The sequence below is a fragment of the Artemia sp. Qi Xiang Cuo genome, unplaced genomic scaffold (assembly GCF_049724085.1).
Source record: "Artemia sp. Qi Xiang Cuo unplaced genomic scaffold, ASM4972408v1 HiC_scaffold_3223, whole genome shotgun sequence".
NCBI classification, from domain to species: domain Eukaryota; kingdom Metazoa; phylum Arthropoda; class Branchiopoda; order Anostraca; family Artemiidae; genus Artemia; species Artemia sp. Qi Xiang Cuo.
The window spans coordinates 108,738-127,100 of record NW_028300616.1 but is presented as its reverse complement, the minus strand read 5'-3'; the positions used below and the strand labels follow the sequence as shown (position 1 = coordinate 127,100).

General features: G+C 36.1%; 2 pseudogenes; both read left to right on the top strand.

The window, feature by feature from the left end:
- Positions 1 to 923: 923 nt before the first annotated feature.
- On the top strand, positions 924 to 8,490 carry LOC148938480 (protein adenylyltransferase Fic pseudogene; annotated as a pseudogene).
- Positions 8,491 to 11,337: 2,847 nt separating this feature from the next.
- On the top strand, positions 11,338 to 13,410 carry LOC148938479 (arginine--tRNA ligase, cytoplasmic pseudogene; annotated as a pseudogene).
- Positions 13,411 to 18,363: the final 4,953 nt, after the last annotated feature.

The window sequence follows — 18,363 nt, the reverse complement described above, 5'->3', positions numbered from 1 at the left end:
TGGACTTAGTTAGCTGCCTGATTCTTTGAGTTTTTATAATAAACAACGACCTCTTGCCTCTACTAAATTTTATAGGCCACTTAACTATAGTGTAGGCTAGTACAGTTATATTTAAGGCCAATATATTAAAATTTTCCATTAAAAGACGACCACTGGAATAAAAACCCATTACATATATTTGATTTAGTTATCCGGGTTGCAGCGGTAGGAGATAAGATATTTATTTCCAAAAAAATTGCTATCAAAAGCCCACAAAGGGCCAAATTCGGACTTTGGAGTCGACAACAAATAAATCGTTAGACTAAAAATGCAAAGAACAACAACAAAATACAGAAAACCATAATGAACAACATTTAAAAGTCAATAATTAAAACTGTAAAAAGTCAATTAAAACATTAAAAAAAACAAAAATTGGTCAAAATAAACTTAGAGCGAGACATAAATACATTAAAAACTGGTCAAACCAAACTTAGAACGAGACATAAATGCATTTAAATTATAAGGGATACTAAGAAAGTGTCAGCAATTAAAATACAGTAAATCAATAAAAGAGTTTAAAACAATAAAAACTGGTCAAGAAAGGGGGGGGGGGCAACCAAAAGAGTGCAATAACCTGGGCAGTACCATCAGCAAATAAACAAAAAAGAGGGACAAAAATAAACTATTGAGGCATTTTATTCATTTTCTCTGTAATGATTATAATACAGAACGACCTCTTGCCTATACTAAATTTTATACGCCACTTAATTATAGTATAGGTTAGTAATTCAACAGATAGCATGGCACTGGAACATCGTAAAGACATGTTCAATGGCTCATTTTGAAGGAAATTAATGGGGTTAAAAACCATTTGTAATTATAGAAAAGAAAGAATAACTGAAAAATGAATCATGCTTGCTGTCGTAGATGCAACTTAGTAAAAGATGAGTACGTAAATGAGGATTATATAATTTTCATCGGATATACCTGACACCTAGTAAAGTATAATAAAGAACGACCTCTTGCCTATACTGAATTTTATACGCCACTTATTTATAGTATAGGTTAGTAATTCAACAGATAGATTGGTACTGGAACATCGCAGAGAATTGTTAAATGGCTCATTTTAAAGGAAATTCATGGGGTTAAAACTTCTTCTAATTAAAATAAATCGTATTTAGTACCTTGAGAAATTTTAATTATGTTTTTTAAGAAATCATCATAAGTTAAAATTTTCTATACAATATTTGAACTCAAGCCAACTGGGTGAGAGCTATCCCAACCTCTAGACCATATAGGACTTATTAAAATATCCGATAAATGACGTTTATGTTAAAGAACAAATTATAAACCTAGTTTGCTGTCTGATTATTTGAGGATCGTCTCTTACTATTACAAAGAAGAAAAAGCCGTAGGCTTTTTCCTGTTCGTAATTTATAATCTGGACTCAAGCGGTAGTTATAGTAAAGAACGGACTCAAGCCCAAATCCGGGTTGCAGCGGTAGCTAGCAACCTAGTAAGAGACGATCACATCCAATGTTAAGAAATATAAAAACCCCTAACTCCTAAGAAAAGAGTCAGATCAAAACAATCTGGGTTGCAGCGGTAGCTAGCAACCTAGTAAGAGACGATCACGTCCAATGTTAAGAAATATAAAAACCCCTAACTCCTAGAAAAATAGTCAGATCAAAACAAAAAGTACACCATTAGAATATAATAAAGATCGAACTCTTCCCTATACTAACTTGCATACGCAACTTCACTATAGTACATAAAGGACCCATATAACATATCATAAATGGTGTTTGTCAATTATTATTAGAGTAAAGAACATCCGGGGTGCAGCAGTAGCTAGCAACCTAGTAAGAGACGATCACGTCCAATGTTAAGAAATATAAAAATTCATAAGTCCTAAAAAAATACAATAAAGAACGAATACAAAGTAATTATAATCACATTGATAAGGTTACTGTTTAAAACTTGTTGAAAAGATACAAAGGGATTAATTTTTCTCGGATATCCATATATGACGTAAAAAGTGAATGGAATATTTATAAACATTTATCTTTTGACAAGAATAACTATATATGACGAAATGAGTGACTTGACGTAAAAAATGAAAAAATAATATTTTATTTTAGTTTTCATACATAAAGGATCGACAGGCTTTGAAGGAAAAGATCTCGAAAATGATTCGGGTTGCAGCGGTAGCTAGCAATCAAGCAAGAGACGATCATGTCCAATGTTAAGAAATATAAAAACCCATAACTCCTAAAAAGAAGTCAGATCGAAACAAAATATACACCATTAGAACCGCCTTGTCCGAAACCCCTGTATAGAAAGGTTTATGTCCCTTGGCTTGAACAGCAAGGGAATCTAATAAGAGACGATCACGTCCAATGTTAAGAAATATAAAAACACATAACTCCTAGAAAATTATAATAATGAACGACCTCTTGCCTACACTAAATTTTATACGCCACTTAATTATAGTATAGGTTAGTAATTCAACAGTTATAATAAAGAACAACATCTAGCCCATGCTAACTGAAATATAAATAGGAATTGTGTAATTTTTATCGGTATCATGGCTGTACAGATAGCTGAAACCTAGTAATAGTTATAGTAAAGAAAGAACTATAGCCTATAGTAGTTGAACTACAAAGCAAACCATTAGACTAATATGAAGGATGGGTCTAGTTAATTATTGATGGGAATTATGTAAGTTTAATCGGTATCAAGGCTGTAGAGATGGCAGAAACCTAGTAAAGAATAAAACATGGCACATTTTAGATTTAGTTAGCTGCCTGATTCTTTGAAGTTCGTCTCTTACTATTCCAAATAAGAAAAAGCCATAGGCTTTTTCCTGATTGTAATCATAGTTGCAGCGGTGTACACTATTAGATCCAGATTGCAGCGGTAGCTAGCAACCTAGTAAGAGACAATAACGTCCAATGTTAAAAAATTTAATAACCCGTAACTCCTAAAAGTAGAGTCAGATCAAATCCGGGTTGCAGCGGTAGCTATTAACCTAGTAAGAGACGATCACCTCCAATGTTAAGATATATAAAACCCCCCATCTCCTAAAAAAAGAGTCAGATCAAAACAAAAAGTACACCATTAGAACCACCTTGTCCTGAAGTGTTATAAGGAATATAGTAAAGAACGACCTCTTGCCTATACTAAATTTTATACGCCACTTAACGATAGTATAGGTTAGTAATTTCACAGATAGCTTGGCACTGGAACATCGTAGAGAGTTGTTCAATTTCTCATTTTAAAGGAAACTAATGGGGTTAAAAATTTTTTTTAATTAAAACAAATTATCTTTAAAATAGAATCCGGGTTGCAGCGGTAGCTAGCAACCTAGTAAGAGACGATCACCTCCAATGTCAAGAAATATAAAACCCCCCAACTCCTAAAAAAAGAGTCAGATCAAAACAAAAAGTACACCATTAGAACCGCCTTGTCCGAATCCTCTATAAAGGAAACTTACCTCCCTTTGGCTTGAATAACAAAGAAAATATATTGGCTTGAAAATCAAGAAAATTGACTTTTACCACGTTATTCTCCACAAACGGGATATTTTTTTCTTTCCGCTTTTTCTTTCTGCTCAGCTAGCTGGGCACTGGAAAATCATAGAGAGCTGTATAATAGCTCATTTTAAAGGAAATTGCAACATCTAGTCACTTTTGTATTTAAAAATAAAATACTTTTTAAAGTAGAATCAATTTTGTCAAAAAAATTGCATTTTTGATGTATTTTCATACTGCAGTCTTTTCAAAGATATTTGAATTTTGAAGCAATAAAACAGTCCATGTAATGAACTCTATAGTAATAATAGCTACTTGTCTCAATAGTAACCGAAACTCCTGGAACCAAAATTTTCTTTTTTGGCTTAATCGCTAAAATTATTATGTAAACTGCAAAAATATTTATGATGCCTAATCAGTAATAGTAATTTTTTAATTTAAACAACAAAAATACATGAAAATTCTAAAATTAGTTTTGCTTTTTGTCTCCTGGAAGAAATTTTTTTTCATCTCAGTTCAAATTTATTATTGTATCCTGTAACCCGTAAAGTACATATCTCCATATTATTGTCTCATAATTGCAATTATTTTAGTTTTCAGTCCAGAATCACTAAACTTATTATTTAAACTGCAAAAATATTTATGGTGTCTAACCAATAATACTAATTTTGTAATTCAAACAAGATAAATACCTGAAAATTTTAAAATTAGTTTTTGTTTTATGCTAGGTTTTAGATACTCGACACGGGATTTTGTGTGCTTAATAATTTTAAATCTTTTATAATAAAGAACGAATATTGTGTACTAATAACCATATATGACTTAATTAGCGACGTGACGTAAAAATTGAAAAAATTAATTTTTATTTTATTTTCGTTTTTAGTTCAGAATCGCTAAAGTTATAAACTGAAAAAATATTTATGGTGTCTGAACAATAGTTTTAATCTTTTAATTTAGACTAGAAAAATACCTGAAATTACAATAAGGAACGAACTTTAACCCATAGTAACTTATGTATTAAATCAAACGGTTCGTTGTCATAGTAAAGAGCTGTGTAATGGCTCATTTTAAAGGAAACTGCTGTATATAGAAACCTTTTGTAATTAACAAAATTAATTATTATTATAAAACAAATTATTACGATGTGGTAAAGAACTAACTCTAGGCGATAGCAACTAATTTAATTTTGAAAAGAAAGAATTACAGCAGAAACCTAAATGGTAGTATAAGTAAGCTACATTTAATAACGACCGTCCACCAGGATTTGAACTCGGATCGCAGGATTCAAAGTCTTAAGTGCTAACCACTACACCAAGAAATGTTCATATAAGAAAGAATTTTAGCAGTATATGATAACTTAAAGACCAAACTCTAACCATCAGTATTGTCTATCGGATCGTTTTAACGAACTTTATAGCAATTTTATACATTAAAAGACGATCATTGGAATAAGTAATTATTGCATACATTGGACTTAGTTAGCTACTTGATCGTTTGAGGTTCGTCTCTTACTATTTCAAAGAAGAAAAAGCCGTAGGCTTTTTCCTGTTTGTAATATCCGGGTTGCAGCGGTAGCTAGCAACCTAGTAAGAGACGATCACGTCAAATGTTAAGAAATATAAAAACCCATAGTTACAATAATCCGGGTTGCAGCGGTAGCTAGCAACCTAGTAAGAGACGATCACGTCCAATGTTAAGAAATATAAAAACCCATAGTTCTTAAAAAAAGAGTCAGATCAAAACAAAAAGTACACCATTAGAACCGCCTTGTCCGAAACCCCTGCATAGTAAAATTTCTGTCCCTTGGCTTGAACAGCAAGGGAAATATATTTTCTTGAAAATCAAGAAAAGTGGCAGCAACTACAACATTCTGCCTAAACGGGATATTTTTTTCTTTTTTCTTTTTTTTTCTTTTGTATCCAGAGATAGCTTGGCACTGGAACATCGTAGAGGGTTGTTCAATAGCTCATTTTAAAGGAAATTAATTGGGTTAAAAATCTATAGTAATTACAATAAAGAACGACATTTTGCCCATGTTAACTGAAACATATATAATAAAGATCAAACTCTTCCCTATACTAACTTGCATGCGCAGCTTCACTATAGTTAAGATTTTATAATAAAGAACGACCTCTTGCCTATACTAAATTTTATACGCCACTTAATTATAGTATAGGTTAGTAATTCAACAGATAGCATGGCACTGGAACATCGTAGAGAGTTGTTCAATGGCTCATTTTAAAGGGAATTAATTGGGTTAAAAACCTTTTGTAATTAAAACAAATTATTTTTATTACATTAAGAAATTTTAATTATGTTCCTTAGAAATCATCATAAGTAAAAATTTCCCGTACGGAAATTGAACTCAAGCCTGCTGGGTGACAGCTATTTACAGTAAAGAACGATCTCTCTCCCATACTAACTGATATATGGTGGTTCCAGGTGTATCCGGGTTGCAGCAGTAGCTAGCAACCTAGTAAGAGACGATCACGTCCAATGCTAAGTCCGGGTTGCAGCGGTAGCTAGCAACCTAGTAAGAGACGATCACGTCCAATGTTAAGAAATATAAAAACCCATAGTTCTTAAAAAAAGAGTCAGATCAAAACAAAAAGTACACCATTAGAACCGCCTTGTCCGAAACCCCTGCATAGTAAAATTTCTGTCCCTTGGCTTGAACAGCAAGGGAAATATATTGGCTTGAAAATCAAGAAAAGTGGCAGCTACTACAACATTCTGCCTAAACGGGATATTTTTTTCTTTTTTCTTTTTTTCTTTTTTTGTATCCAGAGATAGCTTGGCACTGGAACATCGTAGAGGGTTGTTCAATAGCTCATTTTAAAGGAAATTAATTGGGTTAAAAATCTATAGTAACTAAAATAAATTATTTCTAAAAGAGAATAAATTTTTCCACCAAAAACTGCATTTTGATGTCTTTTCACACTGCAGTCTTTCAAACATAATCGTATACCAGCGGTAAGAATTGAACCCACGCCTCTGAAGAGACTGGTGGCTAACACCAGTGCCTTGGACCACTCGGCCAGGCTGCCTCTCATAAATAAATATATATGTGAATTTGGGTTGCAGCAGTAGCTAGCAACCTAGTAATAGACGATCAGTCCAATGCTAAGAAATATAAAAACCCAAAACTCTTAAAAATAGAGTCAGATCAAAATCCGGGTTGCAGCGGTAGCTAGCAACCTAGTAAGAGACGATCACGTCCAATGTTAAGAAATATAAAAACCCATAGTTCTTAAAAAAGAGTCAGATCAAAACAAAAAGTACACCATTAAAACCGCCTTGTCCGAAACCCCTGCATAGTAAAATTTCTGTCCCTTGGCTTGAACAGCAAGGGAAATATATTGGCTTGAAAATCAAGAAAAGTTACAGTAAAGAACGATCTCTCGCCCATAGTAACTGATATATGGTGGCTCTAGGGGTAGTTACAGTAAATACAGTGGTGCCAGGGGTAGCTACAAGTACATAAAAGGATCAATAGGGTTCGTCGTAAATGCAGAATATGTAAGTTTCTAGGCAATTTAGATATATTGACCTTGCGAAAAAGAGCGAGGTGAAGAGGACACTGAAAAGGTATGAGGAGCTTGAAAAGCTTGCTAAAAACGATCCACAGAGTAGTGATTTGTACATTGCCCACTGGGTTATTGATGTCTACCCTAAAAGACCGGAACATATGGAAAATATCATTATAGTAAAGAACGAACTATAGCCTATAGTAATTGAACTACAAAGCACTCCATTAGACTAATATGAAGGATGGGTCTACTTAATTATAGTCTTGCTACAGATTGATCAATGATGTCATAATCGTTGGTTGTAGCCAGGTCGTCTCTTACTATTCCAATTAAGAAAAAGCCAAGGGCTTTTTCCTGTTTGTAATCAAACAGTTCATGGTATCGAACTTTATAGTAAGATCTGGGTTGCATCCGGGTCCAGCGTGCTTGAGATTTAGCACCTGGCCTTCCAGACATTTTGAACTCTTATGGTGAATATCTGGAAAGAACAAGACATAGCAGATTTTTATTACCAAACAGCCCTAAGTATATCTCCTTGCCATTCCCGAGCTTTAGAGAATCACAAGAGAACGCTGCCTTTAGTAAACAAACTTGATGAGTGTTTGCTACAGAATACTGCAGGAAAGAAAGATCAAATTGTGACGTTTCCCGATGAAGCAGTTTTTAAAGAAGTTTCAAATGATATTAAGTCTCGCTATGTTTAACATACAGCCGGGATTGAAGGTAATACTATGACTTTAGCACAGATACGTTTGGTACTTGAAAGTCGAAACCCTATGCCCGATAAAAGCTTAATTGAATATAATGAGATTCTTGGAATTGATAACGCTTTAAAATATCTCTCGAGTGCTCTGCTTAACAAACCAGGCGATATATCAGAGGAGGACATATTACAAATACATAGTTATGTGCTGCGTCTGGTAGACTCCAGTGAAAGAGGGGTTTACCGTCATACCAAGGTGTCTGTTAACGGTCATAAGCCTCCACCTCCACAAGAAGTAAGGTTTCTCATGACTGAATTTATCAACTGGCTCAACTCAACTGACGCGAGAAGCTTACATCCGATTAAATACGCTGCACTTGCTCATTTTAAGCTGGTATCAATTCACCCATTTACTGATGGCAATGGAAGAACTTCCAGACTTCTAATGAATCTAATGATAATGCGAGCTAAATTTCCTCTCGTAATTATCGATAAAGAAGAAAAGAGTTCGTATTTCCAAGCTCTAGAAATTGCTCATCAGGGTGATGTGCGTCCTTTCATTAGGTTTGTTGCTCACTCTGTAGAAGAAACGCTAAATGTGTTTCTTCTGGCCATGTCACACCCAGTATTTCATCTTGCACTAGAGGTAGAAAATGTCAAGAGCATCCGCTGTGGAGCAAACGTATTTAAATTAATCGGTCTTCCTGCGAATGTTGAGGACCGGTCCCCGATCGCTCCCCTGTGAGGACCGAGTCCAAGCGTAAAAGACACATTAGCTGTTTGTGAGTATAAAAGACTCAATTGTTTTTATTGTAGTTTCAACTCGTTTTCAAGTTGGGTCTGATTGCTCGTTTTAATTTGTGTGAGTTTTGTTCATTCATAGTAATTCGTCTTCTTCTTAAATTTGTCTTGTTATATGTCTTATTGCTGCCCGTTATAAATTCCAATATCATTCTTTGCTTTTTATTTTACTCTTTGATTTGTTGCTTTTGTAGATGTTTGAGCATTTCTAGATAAATTTGACAGCAGAAGAATTCTTCCAATTGCACAAAAAACAGATCTAGAATTCATACAAGAAACAAAAAAGCAGTAACTTTTCAATGTAAATCAACTAAATAAAAAGATTGAGCTGGTTAAAATATACTATTACTGCTAACTCTATGCAGCACCAAACCGCATAAGGTCTGCTCAACTGTACACGCTCCTCCTCCATCTCAATATGTTCAAGGCTTCCTTACCACTTCCAAAGATCTAGATGTCACAGTTTCTGTTTTCACAGTTTTTAGCACACTAACCAAAGATATATATATAAAAAAAAAGGGTTACACACGGCCTTTAGTATGAGGAAATGGAAAAAGAACCCCCTCTTCCCACGAAAATAAAACACAAGTTCTCTTACCTCTGCTCCTCCCACAGAGAACATTTTTGAATTGCTCGACAGAATTACCCAAGTCGTATGAAAAAACAGAATATGCTTACCAAACCCAAAACATCATTCCAACTAGAACATCATTGCCAAAGCACCAGACGAAGAAAAAAATTACCAAGATAAGGTGCTATACTCAGTAAAACAAGACTTTCGAAGAACCTCTGGAAATGGCTTCATTTTCCCCAGGTATTATTAACTCACTTTGTAAACTTTTATAAGGCTCTGATCCAGTGTAACAACTTGTACGTTGAGGACAAAAAAGCCTTTGAGCCTTACACCGTGAGAACAAATGCAATAAGGCAAACAATTATGGGGTGAAACACACTACTGTGAGATAGCCATTTTGTTAAAAATAGTCTGGAGAACATATAGCAATGCCTCCTGGGTTGGCATATTCCCCCAGAGCCCAGGGGCAAGGATTGTAACTTATGGACTGGGGGTAAATTAGGATTTAATGGAACGGGTAATCGTATAAACTTCAGATGGGGCTTGTTTAGTTTGAAATTGGAAGTTATATTGCCCTTTTTAAGAGTCAAAAGGAATTTGAGAGCAACCACACCCACCACTTCCCCGATTTCCTCCGATCAAAATCTTAAGATAGCAATTTCGTTTTGTGTAGTAAAAGGGTCTGGAAATTATTTCTTTGAAGATGACAAGCCCAACCCCTCACATCCCTCATGGGAAGGGGGATGCCCTGGAGGCATATAAGGATTTTATAGTAAGGATGGTCGTAAATACTTCATAGGGGCTCATTCGATTGGTAATCAGAAGTTCTAGTGCCTTTTTAAGAGTGAAAGTGATCAGATAATATCTACCCCCCCCCAAACGTCATGTGGGCAACTAGCCCCCCCCCCCCCAAATACCCCGCTTTTCCCAAAACGCATCTGATTGAGACCAACCAGCCCCTTCCCCCTATCATTTCCCAAAACAAACATCCAGCAAAGTTTTGAGACGTATATTTTACAGCATGTTGAAAGGCTCAGTAATTGAGTTTTGGGGATTTCAACCTCCCCCCCCCCCGAGGCCTCAGGACCAGAGCTATAAGTTAGGGAATTTATCCATTGCTTACACATAGTATATCTTGAAAAATGTAAAAAAAGTAGCATATGTTGAAAAAGGTAAAAAGATAAGGATATGGAGAAAAGGTATGCATGTCTGACTTCTACTTTCCCAAAATAAAAGGGCATTAAGATGAGTCTCTCATGGAATTTTGAGGCGAGCATTGAACTAAATTAAAACATTAATTTACTGTCTTAATTTAGTTATAATAAAGAACGACCTCTTGCCTATACTAAATTTTATACGCCACTAAATTATAGTATAGGTTAGTAATTCAACAGATAGCATGGCACTGGAACATCGTAGAGAGTTGTTCAATGGCTTATTTTAAAGGAAATTAATGGGGTAAAAACCTTTTGCAATTAAAACAAATTATTTTTATTACATTAAGAAACTTTAATTATGTTCCTTAAGAAATCATCATAAGTAAAAATTTCCCATACAGAAATTGAACTCAAGCCTACTGGGTGAAAGCTATCCCAACCTCTAGACCATATAGGATATATTAAAATATCCGATTAATGAAGTTTATGTTAAAGAACAAATTATAAACCTAGTTAGCTGCCTGATTATTTGAGGATCGTCTCTTACTATTCCAAAGAAGAAAAAGCCGTAGGCTTTTCCTGTTTGTAATTTATTTTATAATAAAGAATGAACTTCAGGCTTTTCTAACTGAAAAGTTTAATCAACAGTAAAGTACGATCTCTCGCCCATAGTCTGGGTTGCAGCGGTAGCTAGCAACCTAGTAAGAAACGATCACGTCCAATACTAATAAATATAAAATTAACATTCAAGGACGTATCCAGAGGGTTTAATGGGTTTGAAACCCCCTCCCCGAGATGTTTGTCCGACTCATAATAACGAATATAAAATGAATATAACAAAATTGAATATAAACAAAATGTACAAAAATGAATATGAACAAGTTTTTTATGCGTTTTTGAAGTTTTTATAATAAAGAACGAATATTCTACCGATTGTCTACTAATAACCATATATGACGTAATGAGCGACGTGACATAAAAATTGAAAAAATCAATTTTTATTTTATTGTCATTTTCAGTTCAGAATCGCTAAAGTTATAAACTGCAAAAATATTTGAGATAAGAGCTGAATCTGCGGAAAATGAGATTAAACAACTGATGTCAAAGATTGAAGAGCTCCGAAAGCAGACTACAACAGTAAAACCTACAAATGACTTAGAAGAAATTGAAAAATTTAAAGTTGAGAATGACAAATTGAAGTACAGAATAAACATCATGAAAAGAGCGCTGACGGAAACTGGAGAAGGGCAATTTTCGATCATTGGAGAGCTAAAGAAAATTTTCAAGAAATCTCTTATGAAGTCCTATCCAGTATCGAACGATTTCAATATCGAGGTGGTGATATCTTCTCAACCTAAATTCGGTGACTATCAATGCAATTCTGCTATGGGACTTTCAAAGATACTCAAAGAATCCGGCACCAAGGTATCCCCAGTTGAAGTGGCTAAATCAATAAGCGGACATATCCCTGCGAATGAAATTATTGAGTCACTGTCTATTGCTGGCCCTGGTTTCATCAACATCACCCTTTCTCAAAAGTTTGTGGTCCGTCAAATTGCGAATATGTGTTTGGAGGGTGTCAGTCCACCGAACGTTGACAAGAAAAAGGTCGTTATTGACTTTTCCTCTCCCAATATCGCAAAGGAGATGCACGTAGGCCACTTGAGATCCACCATCATTGGAGATAGTTTAGCAAGGCTGTTGGAATATCTCGGCCATGATGTTGTGAGATTAAATCACGTTGGAGATTGGGGGACTCAATTTGGGATGCTGCTTGCACATTTAAATGACATGTTTCCTGACTATCTGAAAAATCCACTGCCTATTGAGGATTTGCAAGCGTTTTATAAGGAATCGAAGAAACGTTTTGATGAAGATGGTGAATTCAAGAAAAGAGCCTATGCTGCTGTAGTAGAATTACAGGCCCATGACCCAGACCAAACTAAACGGTGGCAACTTATCTGTGATACCTCTAGGAAAGAATTTCAAAAGATATATGATCGCCTTGATATTAAACTTACTGAACGTGGTGAGTCTTTCTACCAGGATTCTATGAAAAAAATAGTTGAAGATCTGAAGCAGAGAAACCTACTATTACATGAACAAGGAAGATATATGATGTACCCACTCAAAGGAGGTTTAAAGCCTCTAACTGTGGTTAAATCCGATGGTGGTTACACCTATGCCACGTCTGATATTGCCGCTTTCTGCCACCGACTGCAAGTTGAAAAAGCAGACTGGATCATCTATGTCACCGACCTTGGACAAAGCTCTCATTTTGAATCTTTGTTTGATTGTATGGAACGTGCTGATTATATTGACAAAAATCGCGTGCGCATTGATCATGTTGGTTTTGGGGTTGTGCGCGGGGAAAACAAGAAAAGACTAAAAACAAGATCAGATGACACGATTCGACTTGTGGACCTCCTAGACGAAGGCATAAAAAGATCAAGTGATAAGCTTATTGAGAAGAACCGTGACAGTGTTTTGTCTCCGGAAGAATTAGAAGAAGCCAAGATGTCGGTTGCCTATGGTTGCATTAAATACGCGGATTTGTCAAACAATAGGAAGGGAGATTATATTTTTTCATTTGACAAGATGCTTGAAGATAAGGGTAACACCGCTGTTTATATGTTGTACATGTACACTCGAATTCGAAGTATTACTAGACTTGCCAATGTTGAGCCAAATCAATTGCTCAACTATGCTAAAAATGAGGGTATAAAAATAGAACATCCAAAAGAAATCAAATTGGCTAAGGAAATTTTGAAGTTTTATGACGTAATTCAGAAGATAACAGAGGATCTCCTTTTGCAACCACTCTGTGAATATGTCTATAATATTGCAACTGTTTTCTCTGAGTTTTATGATTCTTGCTACTGCGTTGAAAAGGACAGAAAAACAGGGGAGGTGATCAAGGTCAACATAGATAGAATGCTGCTATGTGAAGTGACAGCCAATATTTTGGCAAAGTGTTTTGATATCCTAGGCTTGAAACCTGTGAACAGAATGTAATGCCTGGATGAGGAATTACTAGAGGTGTGACCAAATGTTTCGACACTTTGAGGTTTAACATTTTTGTGAGATCTGAATAAGGAAAATTATAAGCATTTGGAATATAAAAAAAAAAAAAAAAAAAAAAAAAAAAAAAAAAAAACAGTGCCATCTATAGTATTTCAATGCTATTATGGATGAGTTTGCTTCCTTGTTGTTATCTTGAAAAAGTGTCTAAATTATTTTGAAGTTTACTTCCTATTGTTGTTTACCCTCTAATGATAGATTATCTGCTAAGTAGTGTTTGTAAAAACTTGAACAATTGTAATAAGGCTTTTTCTTTAGGCCTTCTTACCAGCGCCATCTTTTTCTTGAGTAAATTGGCGCGCCATCTATAGTATCATCTATAATTAAATTTTACCAATAAGTGAGCAGAAGAGGGGAGTTTCTTGTCGCAAGGGCCGTTGTACCTGCCGGGAGTGTGACTCCCTTAAACTGCGGGGATCAGGTAGCAAGAAACTACGCTTCCTTCGCTTATTGGCACGCCCACGGACTGATTTTTGGACTATTCTTTGGCATCCGATTGCAATGTCGGAGAAAAGCGATAAAGATGAAAAGCTTATTATCAATCCGGTACTGAACTTTTTAACACGTGTCATGAATGATGGACTGAAAATAGAGGTGATCACGGCAACTGCCCTGAGTTTTTTCACTCTTGAGCAAATTATTGAAGCTAAAGCTGTACTGCATAAGGAGCTAAAAATCGAGACCTGGCTGATTAAGCATAGTAAGAAGGAGGATGAGAACGTAATAGATATGTGCAGATGGTTTAACCATGCTGCAACTCGCGATAAAAAGCTGATTCCTACCTTTGTGATCCTAACACCATGCTCTGTTCCTACTGTCGGGGAATCCACCTCAGCGACAGCTATCTGTCGGCTCAACGAAATCAAACGTAAGGTCGATGGACTATACGAAATGGCACAAAATCGGCCACTGACCTGGAAACCGAGCGAACCCGCGGAGGAGCCCCCCCTCCCGCCCAGTTACGCTGTTGTCCTCAAAAACTTACCTGACAGCTTAAATACACCTAGTGCGCGAAAGGAATTTATTGACAAGGTCTGTCCGAACAGCGAGGAAATAAGTGAGCTTCGTAAACTGAAGGGTGACTGGAAACTAGTGGCGAAATCTAAGAAAACTGCTGATACAATTGCCTCAACACTGAAAAGTGATAAATATGATGTTACTGCGTCCGTACACTCACCGAGCTATATTGGTGTACTCAAGCGCGTCCCTGAAGACCTGAATGAGCAGTCATTGCACGAACTTATCCCCCGTGCTACAAAAGTTATGCAATGTGGATCCTCTCGTGCGTTCAAAGTTTATTTTGAGTCGCGACACGAGCTCGAAATCTTCGTCCGCAACTCCATTAAAGTGCACTACGAAAAACTACCCGCCGAAGTATTCGTGTTCACTGTTCGTGTCATACAGTTGGTCATTTAGCATCCGAGTGCACCAATCAGCCCAAATGTTCCAGATGTGGATCCGTAGAACATACATCTGATCGTCTCAATCCCTGTAAACAACCGCTTTTTTGCATAAGCTGCAACACTAGTGAACATTCTTGCTACAGCGTCCGTTGCTCGGCAAATAAACCTGCAAACGCAGACTCAAAAGCTAATAGGCTTGCCCGTGCTACTCAATGAACCTTTTATCTTGGAATATGAATGGGAATTTCGCAGAAAGGCACCCAATATTTTGTGAAATGCTAAAAAGCAATCAAATTGTGTGTATCCAAGAGCACTTTGCTCTTCCTATTTCTGTAGGTCAACTGGACATTTTCCGTGCTAATAACATGTATGTTGTTCCTGCTGTCAGAAAAAAGGACCAAGGAAGGCCCTCCGGGGGACTCGTGACGTATATTAATAATGATGTTGAATCAAAGTTGTTTTTTTCAACGCAAAACATTCTAGCGGTTCAAGTGTGTAATTTTGTTGTTGTGAACGTATACATGCCAACCGACTATCGTGATGACGCATCTCATTCCGAATTTGCGCAAAGTTTACGTAAATTAGCTGAATGTCTTAGCAAAATCAGATTAGAAAGATTGCCTTGTGTAATATTAGGTGATTTTAACTGTCCTATGAGTGCTGAATTTACTGAAACTAACGCGCTTTTTACTGGTGATCGTGAAAGTATGGTACATGGTCTCCTAGATGATACATTTATCATTTTAAAAAAAAAACAAAATTTTACATACATACACAACACAGGAAGTACTTCTAATTTAGACCATGTTATTTGCTCTAAAGACCTACTCCCTACTTCAGTACGGGTGTCTGGAACTACTTTTACTTCTGACCATTTTTCAATAGAACTGCAAATCACACCTCCCGCTACACAATCTGAGCATCCACACCAAAATAACGCAGAAAAAACTACAAAAAAATGGACACAAATACGGGATTGGAATAATGTTAATACGTCGGTTTACACGCAAGTTTCGGATGAAATTTTAGCTGAAATTAAAATCCCATTTAACCTTCTGATCCAGTCACGACGAATTGAACCGAAAGAGGCCCGACTTGAACTTGATATATATGCCGCCCAAATTACACACGCTTTTCGCTCAGCTGAGGAAGCTGCTGTTCCCATAATGAAAATTAAGACCGGTACGCAAGTTTCAGGTTGGTCGCAAAATGCTGGCCTAGTTAATGCATGCAACCAGGCAAAATTTTGGCTTTCTGTTTGGAAGGAGTGTGGACGGCCGAGAATTGGGGTTGTAAATGCCGTTAGACTCCTTACAAAAAGAAAGTTTGGAAAAGAATTGGCTCTCCACCGGTCTAATGTAATTGCTAAGTTTACAATAAGGACCGAAGTCTATCGCATAGTAACTGAAGAAAAATAAATGTTCAAAGACGATCATTGGAATAAAGAACCATTGCATACATTGGACTTAGTTAGCTACTTGATTGTTTGAGGTTCGTCTTACTATTTCAAAGGAGAAAAAGCCATAGGCTTTTTCCTGTTTGTGATCATATAGCATAGAACGAACTCCAGTTGTAACTGACGTTATCATAAAATTTTACCATAACGTCATTTATAGTTGTTTATAGTAAGGACCGAAGTCTATCTCATAATAACTTTTGCAACAGGGAAAAGAAAATAAGTATGTGGTATATTTGACGTCGTACGAGGTTACATTTGATCTTATCCGGGTTGCAACGGTAGCTAGCAACCTAGTAAGATACAATCACGTCCAATGTTAAGAAATATAAAAACCGATAGTTCCTAAGAAAGGAGTCAGATCAAAACACAAATTACACCATTAGAACCACCTCGTCCAAAACCCCTGTATAGGAAACTTTCTGTCCCTTGGCTTGAACAGCAAGGGAAATATATTGGCTTGAAAATCAAGAAAAGTGGCAGCTACTACAACATTCTGCATAAACGGGATATTTTTTATTTCTTGTTTTCCACAGATAGCTTGACACTGGAACATCGTAGAGAGTTGTTCAATGGCTCATTTTAAAGGAAATTAATTGGGCTAAAAATATTTTGTAACCAAAAAATTTTTTTCTAATAGAGAATAAATTTTTCAATTAAAAACTGCATTTTAAGTGTCTTTTCATACTGCAGTCTTTTCATCCGGGTTGCAGCGGTAGCTAGCAACCTAGTAAGAGACGATCACGTCCAATGTTAAGAAATATAAAAACCCATAGTTCTTAAAAAAAGAGTCAGATCAAAACAAAAAGTACACCATTAGAACCGCCTTGTCCGAAACCCCTGCATAGTAAAATTTCTGTCCCTTGGCTTGAACAGCAAGGGAAATATATTGGCTTGAAAATCAAGAAAAGTGGCAGCTACTACAACATTCTGCCTAAACGGGATATTTTTTTCTTTTTTTCTTTTTTTTTCTTTTTTTGTATCCAGAGATAGCTTGGCACTGGAACATCGTAGAGGGTTGTTGAATAGCTCATTTTAAAGGAAATTAATTGGGTTAAAAATCTATAGTAACTAAAATAAATTATTTCTAAAAGAGAATAAATTTTTCCACCAAAAACTGCATTTTGATGTCTTTTCACACTGCAGTCTTTCAAACATAATCGTATACCAGCGGTAAGAATTGAACCCACGCCTCTGAAGAGACTGGTGGCTAACACCAGTGCCTTGGACCACTCGGCCAGGCTGCCTCTCATAAATAAATATATATGTGAATTTGGGTTGCAGCAGTAGCTAGCAACCTAGTAATAGACGATCAGTCCAATGCTAAGAAATATAAAAACCCAAAACTCCTAAAAATAGAGTCAGATCAAAACAAAAGTACATCATTAGAAATACCTTGTCTGAAACCCTACTAGATAAATAATGAACGTCATCATAGTTTTATATTAGAGCTATGACGTGAATAGAGTGACGTCATAATTAGTATATAAGGAAAGTCAAAACTGAAAATTCTTTTATTCTTGATTAGAATAATGGTTAGATCAAAGCAGGCTATACGCAAGTTGAAGAAAGAGTACTACACAAACAACAGAGATAGTAACTTGAAAAGAAAAAAGCAAAGGTATTCAACCGACCAGGTGTATCGAGAAGTAATAATTGAGAGAGCAAAACAAAGGTATTCAACCGACCAGGCGTATCGAGAAGTAATAATTGAGAGAGCAAAAGAAAACAGCAAGATGTGTTATCACAATGATGAAGATTATAGACATGCAAAAATTGAGACAGCCAAACAAAAGATCAAGGAACGGTATGGTAATGATGAACATTACAGAGAAGCAAGAATTGAGCAGGCTAAACAAAAGATCAAGGAGCGTTATCACAATGATAAACTTTATAGAGAAGCAACAATTGAGCAGGCTAGACAAAAGAGCAGGGAACGTTATCACAATGATGAAGATTATAGACATGCAAAAATTGAGACAGCCAAACAAAAGATCAAGGAACGGTATGGTAATGATGAACATTACAGAGAAGCAAGAATTGAGCAGGCTAGACAAAAGAGCAGGGAACGGTATGATTACAGTAGAGAACGATCTCTCGCCAATAGTAACTGATATACAGTGGCGCCAGGGGTAGCTACAAGTAC